This window comes from Amblyomma maculatum, chromosome 7 (genome assembly GCF_055883805.1).
Source record: "Amblyomma maculatum isolate TAMU_Amacu chromosome 7, ASM5588380v1, whole genome shotgun sequence".
Lineage (NCBI taxonomy): Eukaryota > Metazoa > Arthropoda > Arachnida > Ixodida > Ixodidae > Amblyomma > Amblyomma maculatum.
In genome coordinates this window covers 80,208,892-80,220,665 of record NC_139350.1, presented here as the reverse complement: position 1 = coordinate 80,220,665, position 11,774 = coordinate 80,208,892, and the positions used below count along the sequence as shown (strand labels likewise).

General features: G+C 49.0%; 1 pseudogene; it reads right to left on the bottom strand.

Moving 5' to 3' along the window:
* Positions 1-4,897: 4,897 nt before the first annotated feature.
* Positions 4,898-10,902, bottom strand: LOC146183728 (uncharacterized; annotated as a pseudogene).
* Between the last annotated feature and the right edge of the window lie 872 nt (positions 10,903-11,774).

The following is an 11,774-nucleotide window of genomic DNA, read 5'->3' as shown; positions in this document are numbered from 1 at the left end:
TCTGGGGTTCCCCAAGGATCAGTCCTCAGTCCTTGGCTGTTCAACCTCGTCCTAGCTGGCCTGCCGAAGTTCGTTCAGCAGATCAGAATCCACAAAGTTTCCTGCTCCATCTATGCAGATGACATAGCCCTCTGGATCCGAGCTCCAAAGAGACGTATTGTCTCCGCTAGGAAGGCTATGCAACAGGCACTGGACGGCGTCCAGTACTTCCTATCATCTAAGGGATTGACCCTCTCGGCTACTAAGTCTGAGGCCCTCGTCTACCATCCCAGAGGAGCACGGAGTTCCCGCCGTCTTGCAACTTTGCATATTGACGGAACCCCTCTTCCATGGAAACGCCAGGTGAGATACCTAGGTCTCACAATTGACGACCGTCTCACCTGGATCCCAGCTGACAAAGCCCTCATTCCCCATCTTGATCGTGTGGGAAGAGCAGTCCAGCGTCTCCTTGCAAATGGCAATGGTTGCTCTTCCACTTGGGCAATCAAGCTCTTCGAGGCAGCGGCGACTTCGGTCATCCTTTATGCCCTTCCCTTCGTCTCCCTTCGGTCGTCTCGAGTCATTCGCCTCGACACGATTCGAAGGCGCTGGATTAGAAGATTCCTCGGAGTCCCTCAATCCTCACAGATTCCCGCTACCCTTGCGGAAGCTGGTATCTACCCACTGGATCTTCTCCTCGCCCAGAGGGGACTGACCCACATTGATCGTCTCAGCCATGCTCCAGATGGTGCCTCACTCCTAGCACGGCTGCACAGCAAATCCCATTCTCGTATGGGTAAGCTGTATACAGTGTACAGAGAAATCATCGGTCCTGTTCCAGGTTTCTCAGTCCTACCCCCTCCACCCAGTCGACCCCCAATTCCTGTCTTTTTGGATACGGATGGTCACACCAAACGTCGCACCCCTGCAGCTGCCTTCCAGCAGACAACTGCAGCCCTCCTTGAGGAGTGTAGAGGATCTACACTCCTCTTTACGGATGGCTCGGTTCGACCCGCTACCTTCCAAGCAGCTGCTGCTATGACAGCACCGCAGCTAGACCAGTCTAGGTCCTGCCGCCTGTCATTCCCTGCCAGTTCAACAGCTGCTGAGCTGGCCGGTCTACACCTAGCCGCACAGTTCATCGCTTCCAGTGTCCCTCCTGGACCAGTGAATGTTCTGTGCGACTCCAGATCTGCTCTGCAGCTCCTGACTATCTACCACGGCACCAACCTCTCGGTGAACATTCTCCGAGCCCGTCTCCTAGCCCTTCAGGACTCGGGGTATCAACTGGCCCTACATTGGGTTCCAGGACATACTGGAGTCCAGGGCAATGAAGAGGCGGATGCCTTGGCCAAAGCGGCGCACGACAACGGCGCCCCAGTCACTGAGGCTGTCACACCTTTTGACTTTTCAAGACCCCTCTTGAGAAGGTCGATAAGGTCTTTCCATCCTGACCGTCGTATTGCCGCTGGTGAACATCTCCAACGGCTCTCTGACAAACTTTCACGGAAGGACAAATCCCTCCTCCTACGACTTCGAATAGGCTGCACGTGGACTCCGTCCCGCATGTATGCCTGTGGCCGAGCTCCCAGCCCAGCCTGTCCCTCTTGCGGCAATACTGGCACACTGGGACACTTGCTCCTCGTGTGTCCAGCCTCTGCTGGCCATCGCCAGAAACTTCTGAATGGCTATCGGAATCTTGGTCTCCCTGCTGATACGGAAGGGCAATTGCTCTTCCCAGCTCGGAACCAACTTTCTGCTCACCGGCTCCTCCTGATTTATCTGGAGGAGTCTGGCCTCAGCTCTGTTCTGTAGGCCTGCATGGGTCTATAGTGCTTCGTGCGGAAATGGCGGCGACATAGGCGGCGCCAGCAACCTTCCCCTCCCCAACCTTCCCCTAATCCCAACTTCCCCTTCCCCCTGGTCACCAAGAGTGATGCCACAAAGATGGCTAACATAAGACGTGACCAGTACCCCCTCCCCAAAAATAAACCATAGTCACCACCACCACCACCCTTGCGGATTCTACCTCTGTTGAAGTAGGCCGCGCTGACGGTTGCGCCGGCTTGGTCGCCACGTCCCAATTTATTACCCAGTTGAGCACAATTATTTTACCCTCTACCGGCTTCCAGTTGTGCGGGCATTGCAGCCGGGCGGTCATCTACGAAATTCTTCATGCACTCTGTGAGCAGGAACTGCAGCTGGAGATCCGATAATAGCTTTGCCTCAGTCTCTAAGCTGCTCATACTGCGTGATGAGTTCGTGACACCCCTTCAGAATTTTGATGGCTTCCCGTGCCTTCGCTTGGGCCTGTTGCACGGAATATGCGTCCTCTTTCAAGACCCGCGAAAGACCGATGCAAAGGTCGTGAACATGTAGTTGCTTGTGAAGGCCAGCGATGTACTCGTAAGTCATCATTGCGTGCTCTGCTGTAGAGTGAAGAACGATGTGAGGATGTCGGGCTGGAAAGTTTGCGGCCGCTGGTCGAAGGGCTGACGAAGTGGTGTCGCAGGGAAGCGAGAGCAGCTGTAGGGACTGACGGCAGACAGCTGACGGACTGACCTGCTTCAGGTACCAAAATCAACCACAGCTGTCTTTTTCTTTCCTCAGTGCGTCCGCATTGCACATCGAAAACATAGAAAACATAGAGAGCACAACAAAACAGTCCATTTCGTAAATTATGTTTAGGCCACAAAAACACAGTTCTGAATTTCAGTGACCATAAAATTTAACTCAAGCCACACTTATTTGTTGCCCATATCTGCATATATATTGAGTTCGTTAAGAAAGTAAGACTTGTTTACCTCCATTGCCACCTTCCCAGAAGGCGGAAGTGTCGGAGGCTATGGCAGACGAGTGTATACCACAGGAGCTCAGTGTTGTCCTTGCACGATGATGATGATGAGGATGATGATGATAGGTTTATGGGTAATGTTTGGCGTTGAGACACGGCACATTTGTGTGCAGAGTCATGGTGGAATAACGGCAACTAGCAGTCCCAAATATGCAGTTATTCACACATAGGGAATACGTACCAGACCACCTGGACTCGCTTGTAAAGTAGCTGTATGGTATCCGCGATGCGATGGAGACTATAAATGCCATACCGTCTATAATCGAAGCTCACATTTACACTGAGTCTTAAGCGGGTGTTAAAAAGCTCATCAGCGTTACAAAAATTCTAAGCATTTCCCAGGACAAACATGTTATAAAAAAAGAAATAAAAAAAAACGCTTTTCTGTACGTGGGATACAAGAAAGTAATAACTTGTGAATTAAAAAAAAAACGAATAGGCTTACACATCAATCTCCTAACACGAAAACCTCACTCACAAGCCTCCCATTTAATCTTTGTCCCGCATTCACAATCCTGGTATCTATTGTAAGGAAAAGTGCGCGTGCCCTCATTCCCCCGCGCAATTGCGCCTTCCTTCATAACCTAACGAGAATCAAGGGGGTGTCTCTGACAATTATTAGGGCTGGGGCGGCTCTTACCCAGTAGGTGACGTGCCGATGGGGCTCTGTAAAAGGTGCAGTGCAGAGCACATGCCCTACGTGTCCTAGGCCAGCTTTAGAGCCGGATCTTCGCCACCTTTTATGGAAATGCCCAGGAATGCAGCCGTCAAGAATACAACCGCTACAAGACGTTGGACTGGTCTATAAAGGGGGAACATATACACGTGTGGTTAGTGGATAATATTAAGAGCTCTAGCTTCTTCCTGTTACTTGAAGAAAATAGACTTAATGAAATCCTTAAGGTTAAAAGACAGCCTGATTCTATTCCACATGGCAACCCTTCAAATAAAAAAGATTGTCTTCCTATCTGAAAACGGCAAGATGAGACCTCAGCGGCCTATAAAGCACCACATACGGCGAATGAAGGAAATCGTGTAATATATGATAAGATTGCGGAGGCCCCACAAGCCGTGAAAAAAACAGGGAGACAAAATGCGCTGTTCACTTCTGCTTAAGAACAGTTGTTTAAGAACCATTGCGGTTGAAATCACCCTTACCCAGATGTGAGCAAGCGTGGCCTTTACCTGGAGTACACAAGGCCGTTCCAGTAATGCATTTCATCATTACGCCTCCTCTCGTCTACCCAAAAACTTTTTATCAAGGTTTCGTTTTTCGGCGAAAGCTCTAGAAGAAGAAATCCTGGCCGCAGGTGTTCAATATATAATTTGTAATTAATCATGTTTGTGTACTGCTCGAAACTATAAGCACTATACTGGCGGTAAGTTTATTTTCTGCAGCGCTGCCCCTTTAGCTTTACCATGCCTGCGACACTGACGGACATAATGTCATGACTTAATGGTTTTAACGTTCCCCTGTTGAAAAAGCGAAAATAATTCCTGAGGCTTCACCCTACGTAAAAATAGTTAGAGTGAATGAAAGTAACCGCTGCAGCCGCACAATGGTTAAGTTGCTCGGCTACTTAGCCGGAGTACCCAGCCTCGAACCCAACCATGCGCGGCCGGGCCTCAAGCAATTTACTGTATATTGTGCCGTACTGTATACATCTATTTGTGTTTTACCTACCCTGTCCTTTCTCCATGTCGCTCTTCACTTTGATTTCTTGTACCGCCTTCTCTCTATCCCTTTACTTCCGTCGTCCCAGTTTGGGTGTTTCAGGTAGTAGATAAGGGGAGGGCAAACAGATTTCCTTCCTTTTTTGATATATAATAAATACCACAGACTATGTGGAAGGTTGTCGAATAAGATATGAACAAAGACGTGTGTAATCGTCAGGAAAGCCTTTTATTTCGAAGATCGTGCGAGGCAACTCATGATATGACAGACTTTCGCAAGCGGCCGTGGTGGGGCGCATGTTTAGACAACGGCGTAAAGACGCGTTGCGGACCTCTAATCGCCCGCAGTCTGCCGCAGAGGCGCATGAACGCAGCGAATTGCGTCACCACTCATCTTGACTTGAAAGCTGCCGACGATCGCTCGGTCAAGTCGGCGTCAGTCACGAAACAAACGTTTGTCGTCTCTTCCGTCTCCTGCTCACTGTAAGTGATCACCTCCTTCCGCTGAGCCTCTTTGAGGCCCACCATGGGTACACTCAACAGCGCGTACTTGGTCTTTAGCCCCAGGTTGAAAGCGTCTACAAGTTTGTTCTTTTCAGTCAGCACCAACCGAACTTGCATATGCTTGGGCAACGCTTGCGAATTCTTCCTCGGTCAAGTAGGCCGCGCTGACGGTGGCGCCGGCTTGGTCGCCACGTCCCAATTTATTACCATGTGGAGCACAATAATTTTACCCTGCAGCGGCTTCCGGTTGTGCGGGAATTGAATCGGGGAGGTCATCTACGAACTTCTTCATGCACTCTGCGAGCAGCGCGTGCAGCTGGAGATCCGATAATAGCTTTGCCTCAGTCTCTTTGAGCTGCTCATACTGCACGCTGAGCTCGTGACACCCCTTCTGAACTTCATGGCTTCCCATGCCTTCGCTTGGGCCTGTTGCACTGAATATGCGTCGTCTTTCAAGACCCGTGACAGACCGACGCAAAGGTCGGGAACATGTAGTTGTTTGTGAAGGCCAGCGATGTGCTCGTAAGTCATCATTGCGTGCTCTGCTGTAGAGTGAAGAACGATGTGAGGATGTCGGGCTGGAAAGTTTGCGGCCGCTGGTCGAAGGGCTGACGAAGTGGTTTCGAAGGGAAGCGAGAGCAGCTGCAGGGACTGACGGCAGACATATGACGTACTGACCTGCTCCAGGTACCAAAATCAACCACAACTGTCGTTTTCTTTCCTCAGTGCGTACGCATTGCACGTGAAAAAATAGAGGGCTCTACTAAACTGTCCATATCGTAAATTATGTTTAGCCTACAAAAACACTTACAAATATAAATTTCAGTGATTATAAAATTTAACTCAAGCCACGTTTATTTGTTGGCCATATCAGCACATAAACTGAGTTACATCACAATTACGCAGCACAGTGTTTCATCACAAGGATGCGCATTGGGCGTTCCGTGCTTCCATGAACCACAGACGGACACTGGAAGTGGAAGGGCGTTTATTTAAGCCGAACAACCGGCTTATATAGCCTGACCAGGAGAGGGGGAAGGGGGGAAAGAAGGAACGAGGGGAAAGGTGGAAGGCATTGTGGCTGGCGTTCGCCAAAGGCGGAACTATAATGCGGAACGTTTTCCAACATTTATCTTCCCTTAATAAGGAAGTTGCTGAACTGGCTTCTTTTGGCGCGTGGAACGTCGAAGTGTCGGCGTCGTACACGATGACTGCGTCGCTGCGGTTCCTGCTTGCTGTTGATGTAGACAGCTTTCAGCGTCTTGCGCCGCTGACGAATTCTCTGGTGGCGTTGAGGCTGGCTGTGGGGTATCTGCTCGAAGAACCGCGCACTCCTCTCCATTATCGTTGACTACAGGCGTTGGTATACCAGCTTGCACAGCGCTTTCTTCCTCTGAGCTGTGATCCTGCGCATGTGGAGGAGGTGTGTGTCGAACACGCACCTGGTCGACGTGACGCCTGACCGATCCGGCCGGTGTCTCTATGGTGACCATCCTGACCCTCTTGTAGACTGGACTGTTCCAGGCCGCCATTTTTCTCCTACGCCAAAGTTGCGCGCAAACACTGCAGCTCCAGGAAAAGGTGGTGACCATTCATTTGGTTCAGATACTGAACCTGTAGGGACGGGTGGAAAGCCTGTATCTAGGCGAGAGAGCAGACGATAACCAAGAAGCGCCTCTGACGGAGACTTGCCCGAGCTGTTAGGTGTCCTTCTGTAATTAAAGAGCAGTCTGAATATGTGGATATCTAATCTTCCAGCCCCCATCTTTTTGAGGCTATCCTTAATCGTTCTGACTGCTCTTTCCGCCAACCCATTTGACGATGGGTGATACACAGTCGTTCGCAGATGAGTTATATTATTCTTTTTCATGAAAGTGTCAAATTCAAGACTGGTGAACAGAGTCGTCCTGTTAACAGATACTACAGTCCTTGGGATTCAAAACCTGCTGAATATCTCGCACAAGGAGTTCACTGTCGCAGTAGCATTAGCTTGCTTTTCATGGGAACTGCCTCAATCCACTTACTGTATGCATCAACTACAACAAGAATCGTGCTTCCCGCTAATGACCCTGCGAAATCTAAATGTATCCTGGACCGTGGTTCTAGAGCAGTAGGCCAGCTTTCTGGTAGTGCTGCGGCTGGCATGGGCAAGTCTTTGACACAGTTTTGACATGTTGCTGATAGTCGTTCTATGTCGTGGTCCAATCCTAGCCAAAATGATGATCTGCCAACTGCTTTCATCGCTGTAGACCCCTGATGTGTTTCGTGCTGCAGGTGTAGAATACGATCTCGCGCTTCCTTTGGCACTATTACACGGTGCCCCCAGTACACCAGCCCGTGGGCCAAAGACAGGCCTTGTCGTCTGTCAAAAAATGGAATAACGCTCTCATCAGCTATACATCTTGCCGTCGACGACCAGCCATTCTTTGTCAACTGCGCAGCCCTTTTTAGTTGCTTGTCATCCGCAGTTAATTTCTTCAGTTCATCAAGGGACACCGTTCCGTCATCGAGTCCTTTTAGAGCGAGAATGTAATCAGGGGGATCTTCTGATTGCAACTCTGTCGTACGTTGTGGCACTCGACTCAGGGCGTCGGCACGCAGAAGTTGCTTACCCGGCGAGTACTGGAGCTTTTAACGGAAACCACCCAGGAACAGAGACGAACGTTGTATGCGCGCGGCTGCCAGCGATGGGGTCGGTTGATCAGCTCTCGGCAATCCCAGGAGAGGCTGGTAATCAGTAACAAGTGTGAACTCTCGACCTACAAGAAAATCCCGGAACTTCGTTACGAAAATACTAGGGCAAGGGCGTTGCGTTCGAGTTGCGAGTAATTTCGTTCAGCCTTTGTTAAGGTTCGCGAACGGAAGCCTATGGGCTTGTTCACCTTGCCATACTTGGGGAACAGCACGGCTCCAATCCCATGTTGTGAAGCGTCACACTAACTGGAGGGCTGCAGCCGGACTGAAATGGGCAAGTACCCCTGCCCGACGAAGGCCTTGTTTAGCTTGCATAAAGGCCGCCTCCTGTTCAGGTTCCCACACTCATTGTGCGTTCTTTTCTAGCAGCTTGTACAGCGGTTCAAGGACAGATGATAAATTTATTTATTTATTTATTTATTTATAATACCCTCAGGGTACAGTTGTACGTTACAGAGGGGAGGGGCGCATACAGGATATATATATAGAACAGAAGGTTAACAAAAGCGTACAAATCTGAAAAACAAAGCAAATAAAAAAAGAACAAGGTACATGTGCAATTTAGGAAATTTAGGAAAACGGCATAGGTGTTAAAAACAACAATATAAAAATATAATGAGCAACAGTATACAATGATGTTATGCAAATAACCATACAGTAAGTTTTAAAACTAGGCAAAAAAGAAAGATTGCAGCGCGGATTTAAATTTTTGTTCTTCAGTTATACTTGTTAGTGATGCAGAGAGGTTATTCCAATCATTACAGGTGCGGGGAAGAAAGGAGTTAAAATAGGCAACTGTGTTTGTGTGCGGAATGTTTACCTTTTGACTATGGTTACGGCGAAACGAAATGTAGGATGGTGGCTGAACCCATGAGGAACGCAAGGTGGAGTTATGGTAGTATATTTTGTGAAAAAGTGAGAGGCGGGATAGTTTTCTTCGAGTAGATAACAGCGGGAGATGTAAGTATGCTTTCATATTAGTAACGCTGGCTGTCCTTTGATAGTTATTTGAGATGAACCGGGCTGAGCGATTTTGTACTGCCTCAACGGAGTGTATGAGTGTTGCTTGACCGGGGTCCCAAACAGATGAGGCGTGAATTTGGCATGAACTTGGCTTAAAATGTGATCATGCCCAAAACTGCGCGCAGCTCCTGCACATTTTACGGACTAGGAGCTTGCATAATTGCTTCAATATGCTGTTCTGTCGGATGTAAGCCCTCACGGTCAATTCGGTGACCCAAGTAGGAAACCGATGCCTGGCGAAATTTACATTTGTCCAGTCTGAGTTTGACCCCGTGGAGCACAAGTCTTAATGTATCAGTCTCGCCATGTTTTTGCAATACCAGAATATCGTCCAGGTATGCCTGTACACCTGGTATGCCTTGCAATATCGTGTCTATTTTCCGTTCGAAAATGGCAGGCGCGGCAGCTATACAGAAAGGCAAGCGGTTGTTGCAGAACAACCCACGGTGCGTATTGATAACGCACAGTTTCTTGGACTCGTCATCGAGGGGGATCTGATTATAGGCGTCACGAAGGTCAAGAGTGCTGAATTGTTCGCCACCATTCAAAGCTACAAAAATGTCATCAATAACAGGTAGCGGGTACTGTTCCAGCTCGCATGCAGGGTTCAGAGTTAGTTTGAAATCAGCACAGATTCTAACACTGCCATCCATTTTGAATACCGGCACAATCGGTGTAGCCCACTCTGCGTGCGTTACTGGGGACAATACTCCGATAGTTTCAAGGCTTTCAATCTTTTTGGATACCTTGTCGCGCCATGCAAATAGAAGAGAACGGGCCTTACAGAATTTTGGTGTGGCTCCTTCTTTCAGTTGCAGATGCACTGGTGGTCCATCTATCCGGCCCAATTCTGTGCTGAAAACATCTTGGAAGTCCGAGAGCCCATCGTCCACCATTGATGTGCAGTTCTTCCCTAAGCTCTCCGCCAGCTTCGCCCCGACGTTGAGGACTGACGACCCTGCGTTGCTAAACTTTGATATCAAGTCGCGTCCGCAGAGACGTGGTCCTGGGCAATCAACAACAATTAATGAGCCCTCGATGCTGGTCTCCTTGTACGAAACAAGCAAATCCAACTGCCCCAGCACTGGTAAGGTTCTTAGGTAACAGGAAAGTTTGATGTGGCGCGTCTACAATGGTGGCCACAGTTTCTTGTGCTGCTCAAAAACTTGCCTAGGCAGAACACACACAGCCGGACCAGTATCGACGTTTATCTTTAGATCGCTGTCACCCCACGTCAACATTCGGCGAATCGGAGGTCCCAATTGAGCTTTCCGAGACGACACTACAGTCCAGATGTGCATGCTGTCGGCCGCGTCATTCAAACTCTCCTCTGTTACATTTAAAGCTTGGCTTGACCTGCTCCGAGCATAGTTTTTCCGGCGTTTCTTGCTGACGTCGCTAAGACATTTTTTTTTTGCAAGGTGCCCGCACCTGCCGCAGAGGTAGCATCGAGCGTTCGTCCAGCCACACGCGTTTCCGTTGTGTTTAGTGCTTCCGCACCGTCCACACTCTAATACCGGCTCGTCGAAGCTCTGTCGACGCGCGCTTATCTTCATTACAGCTGCCAAGTCCGAAGAGATCGCGTTGGCACCCTGATCTGCTGCCTCAGAGCTGAACGCTATCGCTTCAGCTTCCTGCAGGGTGAGGTCTGTTTTGGTCAAAAGCTGCTTTTGCAGGGCACTTGACCGGACGCCGCACACTATCTTGTCGCGAAGCATTCTATCGAGCATGCTCCCGAAGTTGCAGCTATCCGCTATTTGGCGAATTTCGACAATGAAGGTATGAACAGACTCACCTTCCAGCTGGCGCCGGTTGGAAAAGCGAAAACTCCGTTATTTCGTGGCGTTTTGGGTCAAAGTACGAACTTAGAACTTCGATTACTTTTTCGTACTTCATCGCATTTGGCTTCTTCGGTGCAACTTTTCCTTAAAGCGCTTGGAATGTGCGTGTGCTATACGCAGAGATGAGCAACGCCCTTTCCTTCATTGAATCTTCGATTCCACTTGCTTCGAAGTAGGCTTCCAGCTTCGTCAGATATGCCCTCCAGTTGTCCCCGCGTCATACTCCGGAAGCTGGTGATGTGCTATGATTGAACTGGTTGCATCCAGCGTCTCAGTCTTGACCGTTGTTTCAGGTTGGTTCTCGTCGTGGGTTTGCATTAGGCTCGTCGCCATTGTTACATCGCAGGTACGCGCATTGCGCGTTCCGTGCTTCCATGAACCACAGACGGACGCTCGAAGTAGAAAGGTGTTTATTCAGGCCGAACAACTGGCTTATATAGCCTGACCGGAAGAGAGGGGGAAGGGGTGAAAGAAGGAACGAGGGGAAAGGTGGAAGGCATTTTGGCTGTCGTTCGCCAAAGGCGGAACTATAATGCAGAACGTTTTACAACATAGTCCATTTCGTAAATTATGATAAGCCTACAAAAACACTAACAGTTATGAATTTGAGCGACCATAAAATTTACCTCAAGCCACGTTTATTTGTTGCCCATATCAGTACATAAATAGAGTGCGTTAAGATAATGAGACTTGTTTAACTCCATCGCCATCTTCCTAAAGGGCGGAAGTGCCAGAGGCTATGGCAGACGAGTGCAGACCACAGCAGCTCAGCGCTCTCCTTGCACGATGATGACGATACGTTGCTGGGTAATGTGTGGCCTTGAAACGCGGCACCTTCATGTGCTAAGTTGTGGAGGAAGAACAGCAACTACTAGCCCCAAACATGAATTGTTATTCATACATAGGGAATACGTAACGAACCACATGGACTCGCTTGCAATGGAGCTGTATGCTATCCACGATGCGATGGAGGTTGTAAATGCCATAACATCTATAATTGAAGGTCACATTTACACCGATTCTCTAGCGGCTGTTAAAAAGCTCATCAGCATTACAAAACCCCTAAGCATTTCCCAGGAGATACATGCTCGAAATTCAAAAACAAAAAAAAACGCGTTCGGCTACATTGGATACAAGAAGGCAGTAATAACATGTGTCATAAAAAACAGATACGCTTGCACACCAAACCTCTACCACGATTGCTT